At 39.7% G+C, this 21,961-nt stretch overlaps 1 protein-coding gene across 2 annotated transcripts in view; it reads left to right on the top strand.

The window, feature by feature from the left end:
- The window catches only part of peak1 (pseudopodium-enriched atypical kinase 1), a 104,045-nt gene that overhangs the window by 43,295 nt on the left and 38,789 nt on the right, over window positions 1-21,961 (top strand). The window contains exons 1-2 of one of the 2 annotated variants that reach the window (XM_085462438.1): window positions 771-871; window positions 7,144-7,220. The gene's annotated coding sequence lies outside the window, so the exon portion shown is untranslated. Of the gene's footprint in view, window positions 1-770; window positions 872-7,143; window positions 7,221-21,961 lie in introns of those variants that run through there. The other variant, XM_085462437.1, reaches the window with a different exon arrangement.

Below are 21,961 nucleotides of genomic sequence, written 5' to 3'. Positions count from 1 at the left end.
TAGAAACTGAGGCGACTGGAGGTCGCCAAATTCTCAGGACACTGAAAAGTCGTACTCTTCTGCGTTACTGATTTCCTTCACTGGTTCATGTCTTTTAATATTTTAAAGTACTTGTTTAGAGTGGGGAGATCACTTTCACAGTCTAGACTCATTCACTATACAAACCGTTTGGCTACTGAAACGTCTATCACATTTGTAAAACAGACCAGAGGTTGCCTATGAAGGAATCAATATCAATGTGGGGGGAAGATGACAGCTGCTCGACTCTGTCCCTGCCTGCAAAATGTAAAGGTTAAGAGGCATCATGAATTTGATAGGCCTCTTTGGGAATTCAACTCTGCTGGAAGGATCCAGCTCAGCCTCATTCTCTAATTTCTTCCCTTTTTTTTTTTTATCATCTTCCTGAACAACATGAGGAGTTCTTTGCTGGCCTGGAAAACGGGACCGTTGGGGACTGAATATGAATTACTTCTTCAAAGAAAAGGGGGAAAGGCCAAGTCTATCTTGCCTCTAGCTGTCATCCTCTTCATTTTTTTTTACCCTACACATTTTTTCTATTTTCCACCTTCTCTTCTTTAAATGTAAAAAGCCAAGCTGATTACATTCTTACTGTCATATGTGTGTCCTCTCTTTTTCCTCTACCAGTCTCCTTTTCTCTGCCTCTCTTCTGTTCTGTTTTGGCTCCCACATCATAACCCCCCCATACCTCTTCCCTCCCTCGCTCCTCACATTACGCTCCAGCTTTTCCTCTCTGCGTCCCTCCCTTCTCTCTCATTCATACACTGGCTTCATCTCTGCTCCATTAGTTATGCAGCTCTCTCTCCCTCTCACTCGTCTGCTCATCCACTGACCGGATAAATACCACTGCTTTGTAAGTAGTTCTCAGTTTTTCTTGTTGTTGGTGTTGTTCACTCCCAACTCTCTCCTCTTCACATCCTCCAAGGCTTCAGCAACTGTTGCTGTCTGTTCAGAATGGCAGAGGCTTGCTAGCATGCTGATGTGCTCAGAAACACAGATGGACAGGGTGATCCACAGAGGAGGGTGAGCAAAGGGACAGATCACATGAAGTAAAGGCAGGGAGCCAGAGTGCGCATCATTACCGTCTCCCGTCTTGAGTGTCAAGCTTTTGGAAAAAAAGAGAGTTTGGGTGCTTGACCAAACTCTTCCTCTAATTAAGCAAGGAAGTGTGGCTTTGGACAAGCTGGGTCACATTTTAATGAGAGCTCTTTATACACTGGAATAGCTGCAGCCTTCTTAGTTGCACAATGAGACAGTTTCAGTGTCTCATTGCTGTTCTGCTTTACATTTTTCTGTTCATGTAACGTAAGCTTTACAAGTCAAAAATTAAGGTTAATGTTCTGCTTCCTGATATTTTTTGTCTGATCCGTATGAGTGTTGAATTTATCTTGTAAAATTGATTTTAATATTAGTGCCAATATACTGATCGCAAACAAATTTCAGTAATTAATTAAATAATTCAAATTAAAGTGCATGAGCTTTTTGCTCCTTGGGTCCCCTCCTCTTTATTTATCAGAGTGCTCTGCTGTCTGCTTGGGAGTGGCATCCGTAGTAAAAGTTTTTTTTTTTTTTCTTTAGCATGAATGAAGTTTTAATGAAACTTTAAATAAAAAGCCAGCATTCTGTTGAAGTGGAGAAATGACTGATTCAATAACCGTTTGCTCAAATGTGAAGAATAAAAGTACTTGCTCAGCTGTGTTTGGAGGAGAGTCATGATGCTAATTCTGTCTGATTGATGTTTGTTTGGTGGTTTATTGGTCACTATTTTTGCTCTATGTGTATTGGATAATCACAGTCCTCCTCTAGCAGATTTCTTTCTATTAAGGAAGAAATCTGTGTCTTAGCTGATGTTGCACAGCCTGACCCCAAAGAAATGTAATTTTGTTTATAATTCAGTCCACATCCCTGTGCACAGTTCTAGACTCTTTATATCTTTACATATATTTTAATGGGCAGTGACTCTGCATTACAAGTTATTCAACCTCAAAATTTTCATCTGGCTCGCAGGTGAATTAAAGGCTAATGTTATATATGATGTGACTGTCAAGATTGAGCAGAGGAAGCTTCCTTTATTTTATAACATGAAAGCACTTTATCTGCACAAGATGGAAATTTACTGTCAAACTCCTTTTGTCACCAGTAACAGGACGAATCAAAAAGAAGTATTGCAAATTGAAGCCAGTATAATAAGAACATTAAACACTGCTCATAATAATACTGCATGTGTGCTTAAGATTATTATTAAGGATTATTAAGGAACATGATTAATGTTCCTTAATAATCAAGAGGTGTTTTAAATGGTGCTGAAATGTGCATTTCTTCATATCATGTATTGCATTGCATGCAGTGTCAGATTAGTTTGGAGTGTGGAGCTAACCTTAGCAGTGCTAGCACCAGCAGCCCATGTTTCTTCTTGCATAATTGTCATCTGCATACTTTTCCATCGAAATCATTTACAGCTTCCTGCCAGAGAAAAGTTCAGTTGTTTGTCATGGCTGGGTAACTGTCTGGTGGCATTATAATATTTTTAAAATAACCTCCAATTGTTGCCCTTTAATTTAATTTTTCTAATTTTATTAGGGGGGGGGGTTTACTTTAGCCTATAACAACAGACCTAAACCGACACCTAAATAACTCATTTTTAAGAGGCTAACAAAGGCAAAGTGGCTAAAACTAAAGCTATCCACAGCTCAGGGCAAGCCACAGCCATGGTTTGAGCAAAGGATCTCAGACTTTAGGAAGAAAATTATAGAGATGAGTGAAAAGCAGAAAAGGGTCCAATGTCCTGTTATCTGGTGAATTTATAAACATTAAAGAAACAGAAAAAAAATGTGGTGATGGTGATGTTGACGTGTTGACTTTGGGTGGTGGTAACGTGAGAAATTTGTATGAGATTAAACTGACCTCAAACAGCAAAGGCATTTTGTAATACACTCCCATGTCCTTTGGTTGGAGCTTACATCAGGACTGTGGCCCACAGCGTGTCTTTAAACTGTACACAAACTGTTCAGAGAAGAAACAGTTAACTGGTATTATGCCTGTAATAAAATTGCTAGCACTGACCTGTAGTTTGACGCTAGCTGAGCTGCTGTGGGAACAGCTCTATGCTATGGTACATTAGAACAGCCCATCCAACCAATCCAACTGGCTGGAGGCGCTGCAGGAAGTGTAGGAGAAACTTTCTCAGGGGTGAATTGACAGCTGGAATGCCAAAGGTCTGCAAGCCTGTAATTGCTCCAAATGAGCAATTTGGGGACACCAAAGCTTAAAGGAGAAAATCTGTCATAAACTTTGCTTTGTATTAACTATATTTTCTACTCAATTTGCAAGTCATTTGATGAATAAAACTACAGAAGACAAAGTTTACTTGGGGGAACAAAGAGTAGTGAAATGTTCCGGGTGACCCTTTTCTGTGTGTGGAGATTTCCACAAATACTCAAGTTGCGTTTTGATAGTTATGTGCTAAAACACTGCACGTATAATCGACGTGAGTAATGGTTTGCACATGGACTGCTACAATATTGAGAAATTGATGATGAACACATTCTCCTGCTTGCTGGATCTGGACTGTGAAATAAATCTAGTAGTCTTTGACCTGATGAGCCTTCCAGTTTTGAGGTCATCTTGATATGCGCACATCCAGGGCAAAACAGTCTAAATACTTATTTTTATTTGTAAAAAAATCATACAGAATGATTTCAGACTCAAAAAAACCAAACTTCAGTGATTTTAACTCCCACCCAAAGTCTTGCCTTGAGCCATCTCGAGCTGTGCCAGTGCTTTTCAGTGAGCGCTAGCCAACAAGGAGGGTTTTTTTTTCTTTCTTTCTGCTGTGTCAAGTGCTGCCATGCTCTTTAAGAAGACCAGATCAGAAATTCTTTGAGCATCAGCTGATGGCAGAAAATCAGTCATTATCTTCAGGAGAACAGCTGAGCTGCATAATGATCTCTAAACACTGAGGTTTTATTCATAAAATCCACATGTTTATCTTGAGCGATTCTTTTTAGACAACTTTTGAAAGGGAGCCAGTCTGAAAAGATTAGGATTTTTCACAGAAACTGTCATATTGAGAGTTCCAGACCTTCCTTTCTTCAAGCTGCAGTCTTGAGAAATACTTTTTGTTACTTATTCAACGGTTAAAGGCCAGTCAGTAGCAGACATCTTACAAGAAAGATCTGTGAATGTAACCAAAAACTGTTCTGACAGGTTTCAGTAATTGCTTGTACACTGGTTGCGCTAATTATTTGGTGTGTCTTTGACATTGTAATAAGATCTGTGAAAACATTTGAGGAAAAACACAAATACCGTTGGGTTTTCTTACATGATTGATATGAGAACTCTTAATTTTTTTTTAGCTCTAGCTCACTTACTATGTTACCATTCACCTAAATAGGGAATAGCACTGGCTGTTCACTGTGGGGATCTGCTCAAGACCAGTCAGCCCTGTCGCTCAAGATGCAGAGCAACTTGTGGATAGTTGTTATGGAAATATAGGCAACATAGAGCCGGATGACAGAACGAAAGAGTAAAGATGATACCGGGGACCATACAATGCTTTATACTGACTGTTCACATGACTGAATCTGCTAGCCGGACTGACCTGCGTGTTTAGTGTCAGTTGCAAATTTCTCAGCCCGTGTGGCGTCAACTGTGCCGCTAAGCTCAGGATTTAAGTGGCGACTTGTCTGTGGTGTTCCACTGAGCCATGTTGTTGTGTAAAAGCTTCCTGTGTTTCTTTGTACTCAACCACAGACTTATACTATATTGAACACACCATATTTAAGAAAAACACAGGCCTTACATTTTAATGCAGGCTTATGTCGCAATCCCTTAAATTAAGTGGAGCATAACCATCAAACCTAGCAGTTTTGTACTTTAGGTGAAGGGGATCTGGGCGGTCAGGTAAAAAAAACCCACTATGTTCTGTGCCAGATATATCCGAGTCTGATTAACTGAGAATCTTTTGACCTGTCAGCAAATAATTTGTTGATGCCTTTGTCCAGTGGTGACGCAGGAGAAGTTTAACAGCATGTTGGATATAAAAACAAGCAACAGTCATATGAGCATATGAGATGCTCAATATGTACTACTATGCAAAAATCTAGAGGGCCATCTTCCACTACTTTCCTGTGAGTCATTGAAATATAAAAGAGACCCAGACTTCAAGGCATCAACCAGTGTTGTATGTTTAGACACTTTGTTACCGACTGCCTGTTACAAAAACCAACAATTTGTTCCCGTTTCTTTTGTTAAAATGACAAAAATTACTAAATGAATTCCCAAACAGATGAATTCCCAAGCAGCTATTAACTATAAACTTGGCATATCTTGACAAGCCAAACACGCTGCCAATGCAGTAAAACACTATCTGGATAGAAAAACTCACAGTGGAACACTATCAGTCATGGATTGGGCTCCCCAGAGCCCGGACGTCAATATTATTGAAGACGTGCGGGATCGTGTGGCTAGAGAACAGAACAAAAGGCAGCCAACATCCAAAGAAGAGCTTTAAATGTCTTTCCGAAAGCCTGGAGATTTATTGAAATTTCTTCTTTTACTGGACTGTCTCTAGCTGTTTTACATGCAGACATGACATAACTGATTGGCTGCTGGCTGACCCAAAATTCATGGGATTGACTGAAAGTTGAATCCCTGCAAATTCCATCTGTTTTGTTTTTCTATTTTACTTACCAGACTAATTGCAGTCATCTGGTCTATCTCCAGTAATGCAGTCAGTACCAGAGACGGCGTAACACAAGGGAGAAAAAGACCACAAAAGTAGTAAACAAACAAAAGTAGTTGTGACCAAGTCTTTTCTAAAACCATAGAAATGAGTCTGCTGGATTATTAAATTTGACATCCTGACTGGTAATGGGCAGAAATATGTGAACCACATTTCAACTCCCAGACCCATGCAGCAGTTTGGGTCGTAACTTTTGGGCTTTTTTTCCTAACAAGTGAGCAAACTGAAGTTTGCCAGTGTCTTTTGTTGTACTAGACCTCATAGTAGAAACAATTCAGAGGTTTCTGCAGTTATGATTCTGGAAAAACATCTAAGTTCAAAGTAGTGTGACCTCAAAGGTTTGCCTCTGATACCAAACATGTATGCTAGCAGTTTTTTCACAGCATAACATCTGAGGATATTTTCTCCATCTTGTCTCCTCATTCAATTTTTGACAGATCTTTTTTTTTCCATTGTAAAGTGAATAAATGAACAAAAAAAGCGGAACCCCTGAGATGACTGCTGTTATTTTTATCCTCCTAAAAGAGACGCATTGTCCTCGGATGCATTGGTGCAGAGCGGTTTATAGTGATTGAATTCTTAATACGGGGGGATGCTTTTGCATTATTTTCCTAAATTTTCCTTAGTCGCATAGCAACAAATAGTACAGCCACATATATTGCACCTAATACAACACCTTGAACAGATTGTACAGTTAAATAGGGGCGTTAGAATGAAGAAATGGAGGTATCATATTCAGTTCAAGGTGCGTGGAGAAAGGAAAAAGTATGTAAGAGTTTTATTGTAAACTACATAAATAATCATAACAGTGAAAAATGATTCCACAGTTTTTATATTTTGATGAACTTGTACATGCATGTTGAAGCGCTTACAAAGTCAAGTACATACAGTATATCTGTAAAACCCCAGTAAAACAGGTTAGCTTAATGCCAACAACATACTTTTTTGTACTGTTTAACAAGAAGATTGATTGAAAAGTGTTCGTCCAACTGTAGGATAAACACGAGAGACTAAGAACAAGCCATCGGGGCGACTTGAAACTCAAATGAGTTGATATTCACTGTGTTTTCTTCATTTGTTTAATAGATTGTCGTCTATGGCTTTTGGATGACTTTGCCTGGGTGATCAGTGTACCAGTAAATCTGATATCTGCTCTGTTACACTGCCAGAACAATGACTTGCTCTGAAAATGAGCCTCAATGTTTAGAGATCTGCTTTAGGCAAAGCAACAAAATGCTCTCTCCCCTTCTTTTCCTCCATCTTTGTTTGACTTTGTCTGTCTTCCCTTCCCGTCGCCCACCCCTTATTATTCCCTTCGTCACACTGTCGTGCATTTTGTTTATCTTGTCCTTCTCTGCCTTCTGTGTCTCTGTCATCTGCAGGTTCCAGCAGTAGCTGTTCTCTGCTTCACCAACTGGGACTCCATGGCTGGCAGTGGTGCTGCTTGATTCATTGCACTGTGAGTTTGCTTCTGGTTTGTCTGAGAATGAGTGTGTTGGTCTGTTTGTCTCTCTGTGTTTTTCTCATGCACTTTTCTTGGTTGTTAGGTGAGCCCATACAGAATAATACACTTTAACTCATCAAAAACCAAAGTCTCGACTTGTCCTTTGTAGTGTGTGCCTCTCCAGTGTTTTATTTGCGGTTCTGTTTTGTCACTTCTTCAAGTCGATACCCAAAGAGTCTGATTTCTCCCCACGGATTGAAGTCTTTCTGTGATTCGTCTCTTATTTTTCTTTCACCGTTTTGCTATTTCTGTTCCCTGTGCTGCATTTGTACTGAAATACTGTCTCTCTTCAAAGCAGAAACTGTATACACGCTGCCACTGTTCACCACTTGATGACTTACTGGTTGTCATATTACAGCTCCTAGCATTGCAGTTTGCCTATTAGTGCAATACTCTATCCATATTATGGCATGTAAGATATCTATAACAGCTACTGTAGCACTTTTTCCTTTCATAACTGGCTTTGTGAAAACTGACCTGAATAACTGAAGTAGCAGCCAATGCGCGCAGTGGAATATTAGATTATTGGAATCATGTATAGGAAGTGAAGGCATATAGATCGTCTCGGGGCATACTTGAAGATGCAAATACTCTGCTTTAATAACTCATGTATGCTGTTTTCCCCCCCTGTGGTAAATTAAATCTCCTAGTAAAAAGTACTTAAAATATAGCCATCACCTCCTCCGCCTATATAAATTCAGAAGCCATGAATGCAGCAGTATTTTTTTTATCTTTGGCTTTAGTGCTAGACACACTTTTTCAATTAGTCTGGTGTTGGATGGGAGATGAGCTTACTTTTTCCTTTCAGTACCACTCGTTTTTGCATTCATGCATCCGATTACCTTTTAAATGGAGGAACATTGTGATAGTTTTGAATTGATTTGATAGTAAATTGATTGTATTTAATGTGTATATTGTTTAGGATGAGTTTGATACTTGCAGTAAAAATTAAATAGTGATTATCCGACAGCTCTGTGACATTATGTTTTGCACATATGTTTTGAAAAAGAACAATGAAAACTAGATTTCCTACAAAGTAAACATTAGATTTTATAGGGGTTATATATGTTAAATGTTAATTCCTGATTCACCCTCTCTTTCATTCATTCATTTGGTCTCAACATATTTTTCACAGCTGTACCTTTGCAAACACATGGGTATCTATTTCTTGTGCTTGGCACTAGAGCTCATCCGATAGATCTGCCGATTTTAGCTATTTGCTGATAAATGCCAGTACAGCTGATGAATGAACACCTAAAAAGAAAAATTAGGAGCTCATGTTGCTACTGTTGATGTTGTGTATTTTGCCCACCAGAGAGAACTTCCCTGCAACATGTGTTTGGAAAGCCATAAACATGACAACCAGGTGATCCGAACAGAGTCAGAGTAGCTGAGTAATCTATGACTTGTGGCAATAAAAATATTATCTTATTAAGGTCTCATAAAAATCTATTCATAACAACTGTTACGTGAGCTTAAAGATGGTAAAACACACAGAGTCTTTTGACCAACTGCAAATATCAAAAGGACGGGACTGATCAGGGAAATGCTGAAATTCAGAAACAGTGTTTTTCTTAGTAATCCATGCTGATCCAATTTTTTCTGCTAGTTAAAAGCCTTTTGTTGATGACTAACTTACCTTTGCTAACACTGTCATGCACTTATTACCTCACTAATGATCTCTGTTTCCATATGTCTCAGTGCCAGCTGGATAAAAAGCAGCCATCTGTGCTGCTGTGTCTCAGCAGGTTTAGGTCCTGGTCTGTTTGCATGTGCCTCCATCTCCACAGCTCCCACCACAGATGTTACTGTTTGTGTGGATAATGACAATAGATACTTCATGTTAGGGCTGGGCGATATGACCCAAAATTCATATCTCGATATTTTTTTAGCTGGATGGCGATATAAGATATATATCTCGATTTTTTTTTTAAGCCATAAAGTAAGAACAAAAAGAGAGTTCTTAGTCAAAGCTGTGTCCCAGATGTCACACAGGCACTTTTATTAACATACAGCACAGATGTACATGAAAAATTACTCAAAATTAAATTATGAGCATTCATTAAATAATAATGCTCCATAAATAAAAGAAAACAAGGTTGTTTTTGTGCTAAACAAAGAGCTCACAATTGTGCAGTCAAAATGTAAACTAAAAGACGCTGAGCGTAATAACAAAGACAGACAGATTTCACAGCTGCTCTGTTCCCAAGTTTTACTGTGTGACTGATAGCCTGGAGTTTGAAATCCGCTTCATAACCACGTCTCTTACAGGTGCCATTTATGGTCCTTATACACACACAATACGGTAATATTACGTTGATGCACAGTACGTATCACTCCGCGAAGCTCCTCGGTAGCCGTAATGCGCCGACAATCTATCAAGCGGTGCAGCTCCGTAGCTTACCAAAGTCGTACTCAAACATTTTTGACAGATTGCTGAGCGCCGTGTACCACATAAAATCAGTTCGCGGCCATCAAGCACAACCAGAATTCATACATAAGGCGCGCTGTCAACTTTTGAGAGAATGAAAGGATTTTAGGGTTAGCGCTGTTAGCTCGTTAGCATGTTTAGCTCGTTAGCACGTTGACGCCGTCCAGCCCCACGCATGGGGCGATGCGCAGTAACTCGTTAACGGAGATTTGCCGTGTCCGTCTTGTCGCTGCCTGCATGTGAAGCGATGGGGGAGGAGGGGGAGTTGTCTTCAGTGAAGGCGAGGCGGAGTAACGTTGCGTAGAGACAAAAGTGGACGAAAGAGAGGCAAACTTGCGGCTCCACAACTATAATTATAACGTAACATAGACTATATCGATATAAAGGATATTGTCACATCTTATATCTCGTATAAAAATATATCGATATGTTTTAAAAACTCGATATATCGCCCAGCTCTACTTCATGTGCTGTACTTAACCTTTCACAAAGAACCACTAGTCCTATCTTCTCTGCAACACTTGCTTTTATTTGGTGCATTATGCTGAGACCTTAAGGCTACATGCGCACTGTGTTGGGTCACTTTTCTTGAAACGAGGCATGGGCTTGAAGCCAAGTAAAATAACAAATATCCTCCCCATATTTTAGCAGGAAAAAGAAATCACAGTAAAAAAAAAATTCTCATAATTTTTGCTGTTGACCTTAATTCCTAAATCTGCTTAGAAAAAGTGAATCATGTGGCAAATGCAAAAATTCCAGTATTGCTGCTGAAATGACACTTTTTCCAAATCTCAGCTATGCCAAGGGGGAAAAGATACTGACTGGCTTTTGTTAATGAGACCCGTCAGGCTTAATTTCACACACTGCACCAATTCAAACTATCCGTGGCTGGTCGGAGGAAGCAAGGGGGAGGAAATGCTTGTTCAGGCGAAGGCAAAGGTGTTGTACAAAGCAAACACAGACTGTCTCTTTCAAAACTTTCCACTCATAGGGATCTTCTTGTCTTTTTCCTGTGTGCATTTTACCTGGACAAGTTAGTGGCGCAGGATGGCATTAGCCCTCTCTTGATGCCTCTGCCTTCTCCAGCATCCATTAGTTTCTGCTGCTGTTAGTTTGTTTTGCACTTGGCAGTTGAGAGCTGGGATGGTGTTATGTTCAGTTTAATTGGATGATGTGGTATTCTCTTCCAAGCTCTAGATGCCAGCATCATTTCTTGGCCCGTGCCTTATCACCATCCTCAAAGCTACAGAAAGAGATTATTGCTCACATTGCAAAAACCGAAGGTCTCTGTCCCCCAAAAGCTAGAAAATGTTGAAAATGATAAAATTGATCAGAGATATAGTTTCTCTTTTCTTTCTCTAACTTTTACTTTCCTGATTTTTTTTTCTTTTAATTTATTTATTTTCTGCACCAATATCTGTCACCTCAAAAATACTCCTGGATTTCACACAACACATGAAAACAGCTGTGAGTGCTTTCTAAACTGAAGCCAGATTTTTGGATTAGCATAGCCGTTCACCAGAGGACACAGTTAGCAGGCAGAGAAACAGACAAAAGCATGGTTAAATCATTAGTGAAATAAGCTTGGCCCCCATTACCATCAGCCTAACACAGTCCAAAACCACCATGGGAAGAGAGAGGGAGAATTTCTTCACTCAAAGAAACACAGTTTCTTTTTATTGATGGTAATTGGGAGCTGTTATCAAATCTGTCCCCCACTTCTCATTTCTCCCAGAGTTGAGCGCTGTAGAAGAAACAGGCGATTGTTCTTTGAAGAAAGTAGGACACATTTTTTCCAGGAGCTTCAGTTCTGTCTTGAGGCTGTTTCTGTCTCTTGGAGCTTCCTATATATTCAGCCTATACATGGAAATGCTTGTCCTCCAGAAAGACTAAAGCCTGGATAGGCAAGTTGTGCAAGAGTAACCATTTTTAATGTAATGTAATGTATATATACTTTATGTAAGCTTTTTTATATCTTCCTCCTTCTTTGTTAGTATTTTGCTGTATATACATTATTTGTCTCACACAATTGTATCACCAGAATATTTAGTAGTTATTATTAATTACTGTTTCTTTTAATGGGGATGCCACAGAAAGAGTTTAACAGATGTATTGTGTATAACATCTAGCTGCTTTTGAAAGCAGTTGAAAAGGACATACAGTACCCTCTAGAAGCTCTGATGGCATCCCTCATTTCTTTACATTTCTCTTCCAATGATTCAGTCGTTTTTATAATTTTTTGAAAGTGGTCTTGAGCAATAGCACCTGACTGTTCAGTGTTTTGTCTACACATAACAGGCAACTTCACAAAGAGCCAGTTTGTATCCTTTGTTACTACCAGCCTGTCACTAAAATAGATTAATTCCCATTCCTGCTGTTTAATCTATGAAAAATGTCAGAGAACATAGTTTGACAGGTATAACACAGCATTTTTATGCCAACAAGGTGCCAAAGATTTACTGAAACTATCGAAAACTTGGTATATCTCGGCATACTGTGCAGTGTTTTGTTTTTTTTAAACTTAGGAAACTGGACAAGTGGACAGTAGAAGAAGTGCCAGGCCTAAAAAAGCCAGCTGCTGTTCAATGCAGCCTCAGAAGTGGCTGTTGAAATGAAAGCTTTACTGACCTGGTTTCGAAGTTTCTTACTAGTTTTAGAATTTTGTAGCAGAGTAATAGGACAGGAGGGAAGAGGCTGCATGACTTGGCTTTGAATCCTCAAGGTTTTTGCAGCACCAAGGTAATCCAGTGATAGTTGCTATGTAGCAGTGGTAACATCTGATGATAGCTATTTCGGCAGATTCTTATATGGGTTAAAATAGCACTGAATTTACTTCCACAGTGTAACTTGGTTTAACACTGTAAATTGAACCTGTCAATCACAGAACTTGCAGTGTCACTGCTTTGAAAGCCACCAATCACATTAAGCCCTTCTTCCTTTGGACTCTGCCCTCCAAGCTACCAAAAGTCAGATTGAGTCGAGCAAGCAGAATTCATCTTTGAGATTAGAGCCGCCTGCGTGAGCGTGAATCTGCCACAGCACCCCCTCGAATGTGTGATGCGTCTTTGTGCTGAGCTGTGTTGAGTTGTACGCGTGCAGATTGTTGAATTTGAATACCTGCAGCTGTGAAATGAATTGCTCATTATTGTGTTTTCTCTTCTGCGCCTATTTCGACACAAATAAGACTCCATAGTTGTGCTACTGCAAATGAGTTCACCTGCTAGCCAGGGAGGGGCTGTGTGGCTGCCTGTCTGCCTCTCACTACTCGCCTTGCCACAAAATGCTGCAACTATTGAAGGCACTTTTAGCAAGCATGTGTAAGTGTGATGTTACAGTCTTGAAGCCATAAGAATTTGCTGTGATCCCAACAGATTGCTGTTCACCGCCCCCCCGCCCCCCCCCACTAGCACCCGAGGGATATCCAGCTCTCCACAGTTATCACCAGCCTGCCCCTGGCTAATAACTGTATCAGTTTTACACCAGTGTGGAGAGTGTGAGTGAGTATGAGAGAATATGTGCGTGTTGGTGTGGCAGTGTGGGTGAAACGGAGAAATCATCCAATGCGACGCTTGTTATTTATAGACCTACAGCAGATTTTTGTGTTAATAGAAATCAGCTGCAGTGTTACGCTTGTGTGCAACTGATTCAGGCTTTAATTTTTTGTGCATTTTTTGTAGAAGCACTATGTGAAATTTAAGTTTACATTTTTGTACCTTTTCAGTCTCAGCTGGCCCTTAGACATTGATTAAACAAAGATAAATATAAAAACATATTTAATTGTTGATGAGCACAAGTGAAAAGTCAAAGAGATGAACTTATTTTTCATTGTCCTCTATTGTTTTGCCTCCACTGGGATTATACAGAGAAATAGTATGAATCTCATATGGAACTTGCATACAAAATTCATACTGCTGAATTTTTCCATAAGCTAAGAAGAATTTTTCCAGTTCAGAATTCATGTGATCAGGTAGAAGTTCTGGAAGTACAACTATGTGAAAGCAGTCAATTAGTGATACAGAAGCAGCCGTATGTATATTAACAATGTTCAATGACCTCTTGAAGTTATTGCTATTAGTTTTAGATGGTTAGGGGCGTGTATCTTTTCTGTATTCTACTTGAAGCACATAACATGAACACATAATATTTAACAACATTAATTTATATATATTTGGCCCTAGTGCATTAGAGTAAAACAGTCTTCTATGTAAGCTTCATGTGCTGTATGTACATAGCAGCTTCCTGCTGGTCTGGCTGTTCTGACTCATTATTTGTTTTTTCACAGCTTTTATGATAATCAGCAGCTTTCTTGCACAATTAATTTTACTTCTGTTTAACAATTTCCAAATAGCTAATCATAGTCATATTTTTTTATGATTCCTTTTTTTATTTTAAAAGAAAAAAAACCCTCAGCTTTATTTATTTACAATAGAATTTAGTGGATGTGAGTGGACGTGGGTGTATAATTGTGTGTGTGTGTGCGCGTGCCATTAAATGCATGTGTTCTTTTTGTTTGTATTGTGCACTCCCACACATCTGGCTATGTCTGCTCTGCCACTCCACTGGTGTTTGTCTGGAGGCCAGCGGGTTGGTCTCCCAAGGGGACCTGCAGTGGCTCTTTCCCAGGCCAGACTGCAGCTACTCTCCCAGAGCTTGCACAATACCAAACACTGCACTGGAATGTTGTTGGCTTCATTTTTTTTCTTCTCCCCTTTTGTTTTTTGTCTCCTTTTCTGTGTTTTTGCCTTGTGCTTTTGCTTTTCTCTCCTAAATTTATTCTGTTTGTTTCAGTTTTCTACAGATTTCAATTGACTAATATTCCAGTGTAATTAATGCACTGATTTACAATTTTCATTGTCAGTGTTTTGACTTTTTCCCATAGGAACAAAAAAAAAAAATACAAAAATATAATTAGTAGTTATGAATTAAAAACATGAAAATAGTTATACAAGAATCAGAAAAAATTGTGCTTTATTTGGGGGGAACACTCAAACGTTTGTTATAGGAAAGCAACCTGCTGACATTGACAGCTAACTTGGAATACTTTAGTCCTGTCACCAGTGGCTATATTGAAGGTAAACAACAGCAACTGAGACTTGAGACAGTTGGAACTGCTAAGAGATAATGACTGAGCCTTGCTACTTGCTGTGAGGACTTTGTTTTGACACTGTCATTTCGTTTTGCATCGACTGTTCCTAGTCAAATCTGTCACTAAGTAAGCGATGGGAGGTGAGCTCATAATGAGGTGAACTTGTCACACTGCTCATATCTATTTGTCAGCGCCTACCACTAAAGGGCTCATGTGGCCCATGTTTACTGTCTGGTGAAGACTTTAGCCTTGAAGAAACTCCTGAGTAAATTTTCGAATAAAATGTGTGCTCACGTTGCAAGTAAATCATGTTCTTAGAGATTGAGTTTTCACAATTAATGATTTGAAAATGCAGTTCTTGTTGCAGTTTTTCTCCTGCTTGCATTATGTTTATTATTTCAAAGAACACATGAAAATACCTGATTGTGTCCTACCATTTATTTAAAGCTCAGATACATCTCTGAAACATGGACACAACTGTCTGTTTTTCCAGCATAAAACAAAAAAACAACAACAAAATCCCAGTGGAAGCTTGAATTGTTGCCGATGCCACAACTCATTAGACTAGAGGCATGGCACTGTCGCAGTCAAGTCTAGGATCACACACAGACTGTTTCTAAAAGCTGAATGTAAAGCCAATGTTTGAATCAAAGTGTGGAGGGCTAAGGTATCAAAACTAACACGCTAACCACTCACAGATAGTTGCTAATAAGAGATTGTGGATGAAATAATACTAGTACACTAAATCCACAGCTTTGCTACTTCATGGATGAGCTCGTAAATCGTCAGCCGTCACTCAAAGTAGCCACGCCCCTAATTTTAGGTCTTAACAGTAACCAGGTGGATGAGTTGTGGCTTTGAATGAGTTGTTATGGAGTTATTATTGGCTGTAAAGACCAAAACAGTTTTCTGTACAAGGCAGTAAACATGTTATTTTACATTGTTGAAGTTGGTCATTCAGCTTCAAGTGGCCATTAGAGAAACTGGAATTTCTTTTTCTTTTTTTACATTTTTATTATTATCATCCTCCCCACACACACATACACATCCCTGGAGGTTACAGCTTCTGGATCAGTATCTGTGTTATTTATACACATTGTTATTGTCACTCTTTCAAAGCTGTGCGAGTGCCTCACCAACTCGACTTGTCTTCATGCGAGCAGGCCAGCTGCAGCAGACAGTTTCACACAAACACAGAGTAGCAGCTGCAAAACTCAGAGAGAGTGAGCCGTCTGGCCGCTTAGTACATTACAAGTGGACTCAGTCCATTACACCCAGTCCATCTTGAGTTACAGCCACATGAATGGGGACTTGATGCATCGTGAATCCCATAAAGGAGATGCACAGTAAAAGCCATTCATTTCCCTTTAAACATGAATCATTGCACCGTACACAATATTTTTGTGTAGAGTTCAGTACGGTTGTTTGTCAGCCAGTGAGTCTTAGTGTTTTGCCTGTTTAAGTGTTTTTGCAGTTGACACATGTAAAAACAGGGTTTTCATATATTCAACAACGATTTAATGCTGTTAGACGTAAATCGTCTGTTTTTTGCGTCTTCCTGCTTGTGATCTTTTCCATGTTGCTGTTTCGTTCTCTCTCTTATGCGAGGGTTGGATGAAAGGCAATATCAGCCTTTTTTCATGCAAGGTTTTTTTTTTTTTTAAATGTTTTATGTTATGATTTATGTTAACACTTCCATTGTCTGCAGTTAGCTAGAATAATGTTATTTCTTGACTGTCAAATTTATATTTACATTCATTAATGTTAATCTTCAATGCTGCAGTAAATCATAAAGGATGAAAGGCAGTCACGGGATGTTAAATTTGCTGGTATTCCGGATCAGTTGTGATAAAGCTGCGGTTGAAATTATGTGGATAAACTGAGGCCTGTGCTTCCTCTCTGCTCCTTTCTGTTGTCTGGCTTCCTTGGTGGTCTGCATATTGTTGGCTCTGTAACTTGTTTGGATTGTGAAAGTGACTATTGAACATTCTGTAGGTTACATACCATGTCTCTCAGTACTGCTCATTTGTTGGAACATAACTCTTATAGTTAAGCCTGTAATTGAGCTTTGTTTTTACTTAGCTGTGTCTGAGTTGTATTTCCCTAGTGGCTGTTTTCTCCCTGTTGCCTGCTCTGCAGGTCATGTCAACATAAGTTGAATGATTTATCTCTTACTGGTGTGTAACCAAATTAGTGCACTTAAGACACATAAATCTTTTTAGCTAATAAATCCTAAACTGGTTGCTTTTAATGTTCGGCTATTCATCCTTTTATGTGAAACTTGTGTCTTTTTAATGGGATTCACCAGTTGCTGTGAAAATCCATCTTTTTGTTCGACCTGCCTTCTTGGAGTCAGTACTTGTGAACATAAACATCCCTCATAAAGACACTGTAAGATCCAGCTAGTGATATTGCTGATGCTTCTTTGGAACTCCTCCATTTCCAATGAGATCATTAATGTTTATTTCAGCTCATTAATGCCAGAGGAGATGTAATAGGGACTGAAGCTGATTTTTAAGTTAACAAAGAGAGGTGAAAAATTGCATCTCAGTTGTGCAGTAAAATGAATGGTTGACTGTACTTAGGACACAAGTTCAATTGGGCAGCTAGTGAGAGGCATGCTTCCTGGAAAAACTCCTTAAAACTGGAGATACGGACTGTGAAGTCATTTTGGCAGCATTGCTGAAAACGAGCTGAAATTTGGTCAGAACTAGGGAGCGAGTCAGCCATAACTTGGAGTGGACTTGCTTGAGAAATTGAAACAAGGCTGCCGTGTACCAACACTTGTGTGCACGCTCATCTACATCTACAGGACACGGCTTAAACCACTGTTGCCACAGAAGTAACATGAGTCCATATTAGTGGGCCTGCAATGTAATTATTTTTGTTCCATTTTTTTTAACCAAAGATAATTGTAGAGAAACTTGTTACATAGCAGTAGGACCCTTGACAAAGTGAATAAATTAGTCTTGGATACTACTGTTGTTTAAGGAGTCAGTACTTAGAAAACTCTGAGAAATGCTTGAAGGGCATCACTCTAAATCCCTGGATGAGCAGAGAAAATCTGTGGAAAGGAGGCAATAAGTGAAGCCCGAACTTCATTTGCTGCTCTTTGAAAGCACTTCATCAATGTGCTGAAACTGCTGCTCAGAACCATTACTTTCACTATCTGTACACCAAACGGACATGTTTAATATAGCTTATGACACGCTGTCAAAATTATTTATACAAGAACCAACCAATAAAGTTTCCGATTTGCAGGACTGTAGGACTGAATATGTCAGTTTATATGTTAGCTGCCTAATAATAGCAGATTTCAGTACAGTACAGCAAAACACTTTAGGCAGGTTAGCTTTACACTGGTTGAAGCAAAGACTGAAACAAAGAGAATGGATGTGTACGCTTGTCAGAGAGAAAAAATAATATTGGTGCAGCTCCAACAGTCTAGCAGTTGCCAGGCTAGTGCAATTAAAGCATCATGAAAAACCAACTTGTTTTGAACTCATAAACTTAAAAACTTCAACATCTGGCAAAAGGCAGCCGAAGAGCCAACTACTAATGTTGGAGAAGTGATTATCCGTCCAGTAGAGTTCCAGGGACTCATCTCCGATGGATCTCAAAGAAAAAGAAGATCAATATAAAGTGTTGATCCATCAAGTTCTGCTTCAGTGATCCTTAGTGATGACTCCTTAAGTCCCTAGAGCTCTAAGGGAGTGATAAAACACCCTTCCTCCAAAAGAAATATTCTTTTATTTGATCATTTATGTTGTGAGAGTGGTGTCTAACATGGTGGCCTAAAATTTCCCATAGACATGCAGTTGTGTTTTCGCTGATCATTTCCTCAAAACATAACGTATGATGTCATTTTCATCGTCATTTCTTATCAAAACATTCAGTGACTCTGTGCCCTGTGAATGAACAAACCACTCCCAAACACAGCAAAACTGAGTCACCTGATTCCCACAAGTTCCACATTTTTTCTTTCATTTGTCAGCCATCTCTGACCTCAAGAAATAAGTCATATTATAAAGCTTTTTGTCCTTGCAGCTGGCTGGTTGATGGGCCCTCGAAAACATGAAGCCTGGTAAAAAGTGACATTGGCTAACTGCAGCATCACTAACAGTAATGCTCTGTGTGCTTCGTGGCCTATTTTCCTTCCCTCCAAAATAACATCTTGAAAGCTTTTGATGTTGCACTCAAAGAATATATGACAGTGGTTTTCTTCTCTAATGAACTTGTGGTAGAAGACGACGACTTTTTCTCGGCTTAACAAACAACAGCGTGCCCTGCTTTCTCACACTTCCTGGCATCGAGCTCTGCAGTTCCATCCCTATTTCATATCTATTCTGCTCTTGTCTATCCCACTGCTACGGCTGTCTTATCATTCAAGCCCTCTGCCATAAAGCAGCAGAAAATCCCATATCCCATCTCCTCATGGCTTCAGCTTTCAGCCTTGGTTATTCTGCTATTATGTACCAGGCTCAGCGAGCTTCCACTCCCTCTCAATAAACGTGCTCTGGGTGGGAAATGAGCTCCTGTCCTCAGTATTCTGATTTTTCTCAAGGGAAAAACATTGCCTCTCTGTGGAGAGGTAAGTGTAGCAGAATCTGATTTAGAAATTTAACACGAGTTTCCTGCTTGTGGTTCTGGTGCCTTGCTTCTCTACATCTCAAGCGCTCATCTCCCATTCATTGGTCACGGTTTCACATCTTTGACTGGTTTGTCTGTTTTTTAACAGTCTCACTACTATGCTGTGGCTCTCTGTGTCTCCATATCCCCCAAATTAAGCCTTTTTTGACTCAACAGATTGCCCTATATGTACATGATATTCTTTAAATGTGTGAAGACTTTTCATGTGAACGATATAACAATATGAGGTAGATCTTTACATTTGTGTTGGTGGTAAGTTCTTGTGTCTTGTTTACAGTCATATTGTTTCTTACCTGGAAGTTAAAAATTCTCCTGCTATGTGTTTATTTGATTGATGCAGTGTCAGCATTAATGCAGACATCTCATCCACTCTTGTGATGAAGAAAGAACCAAGCTGAAAGGCATGAAAAACTTGATTTGCCAATGCATCTATGTACCAGCAGAGATCTGGGTAATGACTGAGACATCAAGGGCACAAATACAAGGGACTGAAATGAGTTTACTCCATAACGTGGCTAGGCTCTGCCTTAGAGATAGGGTGAGGAGCTTGAATGTCTAAAAGGATATCGGAGTAGAGCTGCTGCTCGGTGTTGAAAGGTCTCAGTCGTCCAACTGGAAGGAGACCCCAGGGTACACCCAGAACTCACTGGAGAGATTATATATCTTGTCTGGCCTTCGAATGCCTCAGGATCCCCCAGGAGAAAGTAGAAAGTGTTACTGGGTAGAAAGATGTGTGGAATGCCTTGCTCAGCCTTTGAATGGGTGGATTCTGTTTCCGTTTTTATAAATCATCTACCCTTAGTTTGATATTTGGTCGTCAGCCCAGGTATGAACATACGTCGGAATTCCTCAAACCTCTGTTTGAGGAGTAAAAAGCAACAGCATTATTGCCTCCAGTACAGGATGATGTAATGATGTGTTATCAAAAGCATATATTGAATAAGCAGTGAAGAAAATGACAAGAAATACATTTTAAATTGAGGCAAAAGAAAATGGATTCTCTACATTCTCTACCCACAAGTGTTTTTGTTAAAAGACCTCTGGCAGTATTTTATCTTGTCATGAATCAAACAAATCACTGATTCTAACCAGAGCCCAGAGCCTGTGTACTTTTGCCTACAAACTGCATTCAAACTTGCTGATATATCATTGGTTATATTTCAGTTCAACATAAATGTTATCAAACTAAACTGTTCTTCTAACAAACAGTAGGTTTTCTATCTTAGTGTCTCACATTCAGACAGACAGAATTGTTGCATCCTGATCTCTTCAGCTAGCCCAGCCACACAACTAGACACCAGTGCCTACCTGAGTCAGTCTCAAGCAGGTGGTAACAGGAAGAGCGATGAGGTTGGGCCGGTTGGGCTCCGCTCTGGTTTAGATGTACTGGTTGCTAAACACATAGTGACATCCTTGCAGGCTGCCTCCGACAGGTCCCACATGCTTTATCTTCTTTAGAATGAGTATATCTCTGGTGCGTCAGTTCACTCAGCTGTGACTGATGGAGGGCAATGGTGAGGAAGCCTCAGGTGTATTGGGTGAATAAAAAAAAAGTACGGGGAGATGTGGTGAGATAGGAGTTTAAAAAATGGGCTTTCAAGTGTAAGAAGTAGGAGTCCCAGAGAGAGGTTTTCTTTCTACTCAATTTCATCTTTTTGCTAACATCTGTGTTGGTTTGCTGCATATTTAACTGACTCCTTGAACTATTGCTTTTTTGTTTTTGTTTTTTTAAAAGGCCGCACATTGAGATGAATGTTTTAGGCATTCCTAGAGTAGATTTCAGTAAATAAAGTTCTATCCCACCAGACCCTCTCGAGAAGTTATTCTTATCCCAGTACAAATCTGGGTCTCACTTGGCAGTCCCACGGGGGCTTGTGACTTGGTGGTAGTGGCACCAAGCAGCAGGTGCTGTGTGATATCTCGCCTGGCACAAAACCAGACAGTGTTTGCTGCTATCAAATGAGGAGCAGATGGTCACAGATCATCGGTCAGCACTGCATCTCATATGAACGACTACCTTGCACTGATTTGATTGGGGGAAAAAATGTAAAAAATGAAGGGTAAAGCAGAAACCTGCCCTCAGTCCTCATCTTATTTGACTGTCTTTGTTTTTAATGAGACAAAGCTTTGTTGGTTTGTGTGATGTTTATCATCGGTATGAGTAGTTTGTTGTTTTCAGATTTTTGTCATTGAGAGAAAGCCACAAGTGGCACCACCAAAGTTTCTACATTTTTGTGGGAATATGGGATTGAATTATGCATTTAGGCGTGTGTGTGTGTGTGTGTGTGTGTGTGTGTGTGTGTGCGTGCGTGCGTGCGTGTATGCGTGTGTGTGTGTGTGTGTGCTTTTTGTCTTGTGAATGCTCATTATGACAGCAGCCACGGTTGTCTTCATAGAGCTGTCAGATTTCGATATACTGTCTTGCGGCCTACTCGCTGACAGGAATCACTGACAGCACAAGTCCCTTTGAGATGAAGTCAACTTTATATGGTGGACAAAATAATAACAATTAAAAGAAACACACACGAG

This window comes from Copadichromis virginalis, linkage group LG7, assembly GCF_057382275.1.
Source record: "Copadichromis virginalis isolate Kocher_CV1m ecotype Utaka linkage group LG7, C_Virginalis_male_GT1.1, whole genome shotgun sequence".
In the NCBI taxonomy this organism is placed as follows: Eukaryota; Metazoa; Chordata; class Actinopteri; order Cichliformes; family Cichlidae; genus Copadichromis; species Copadichromis virginalis.
This window is presented reverse-complemented; position numbering and strand designations above follow the sequence as displayed.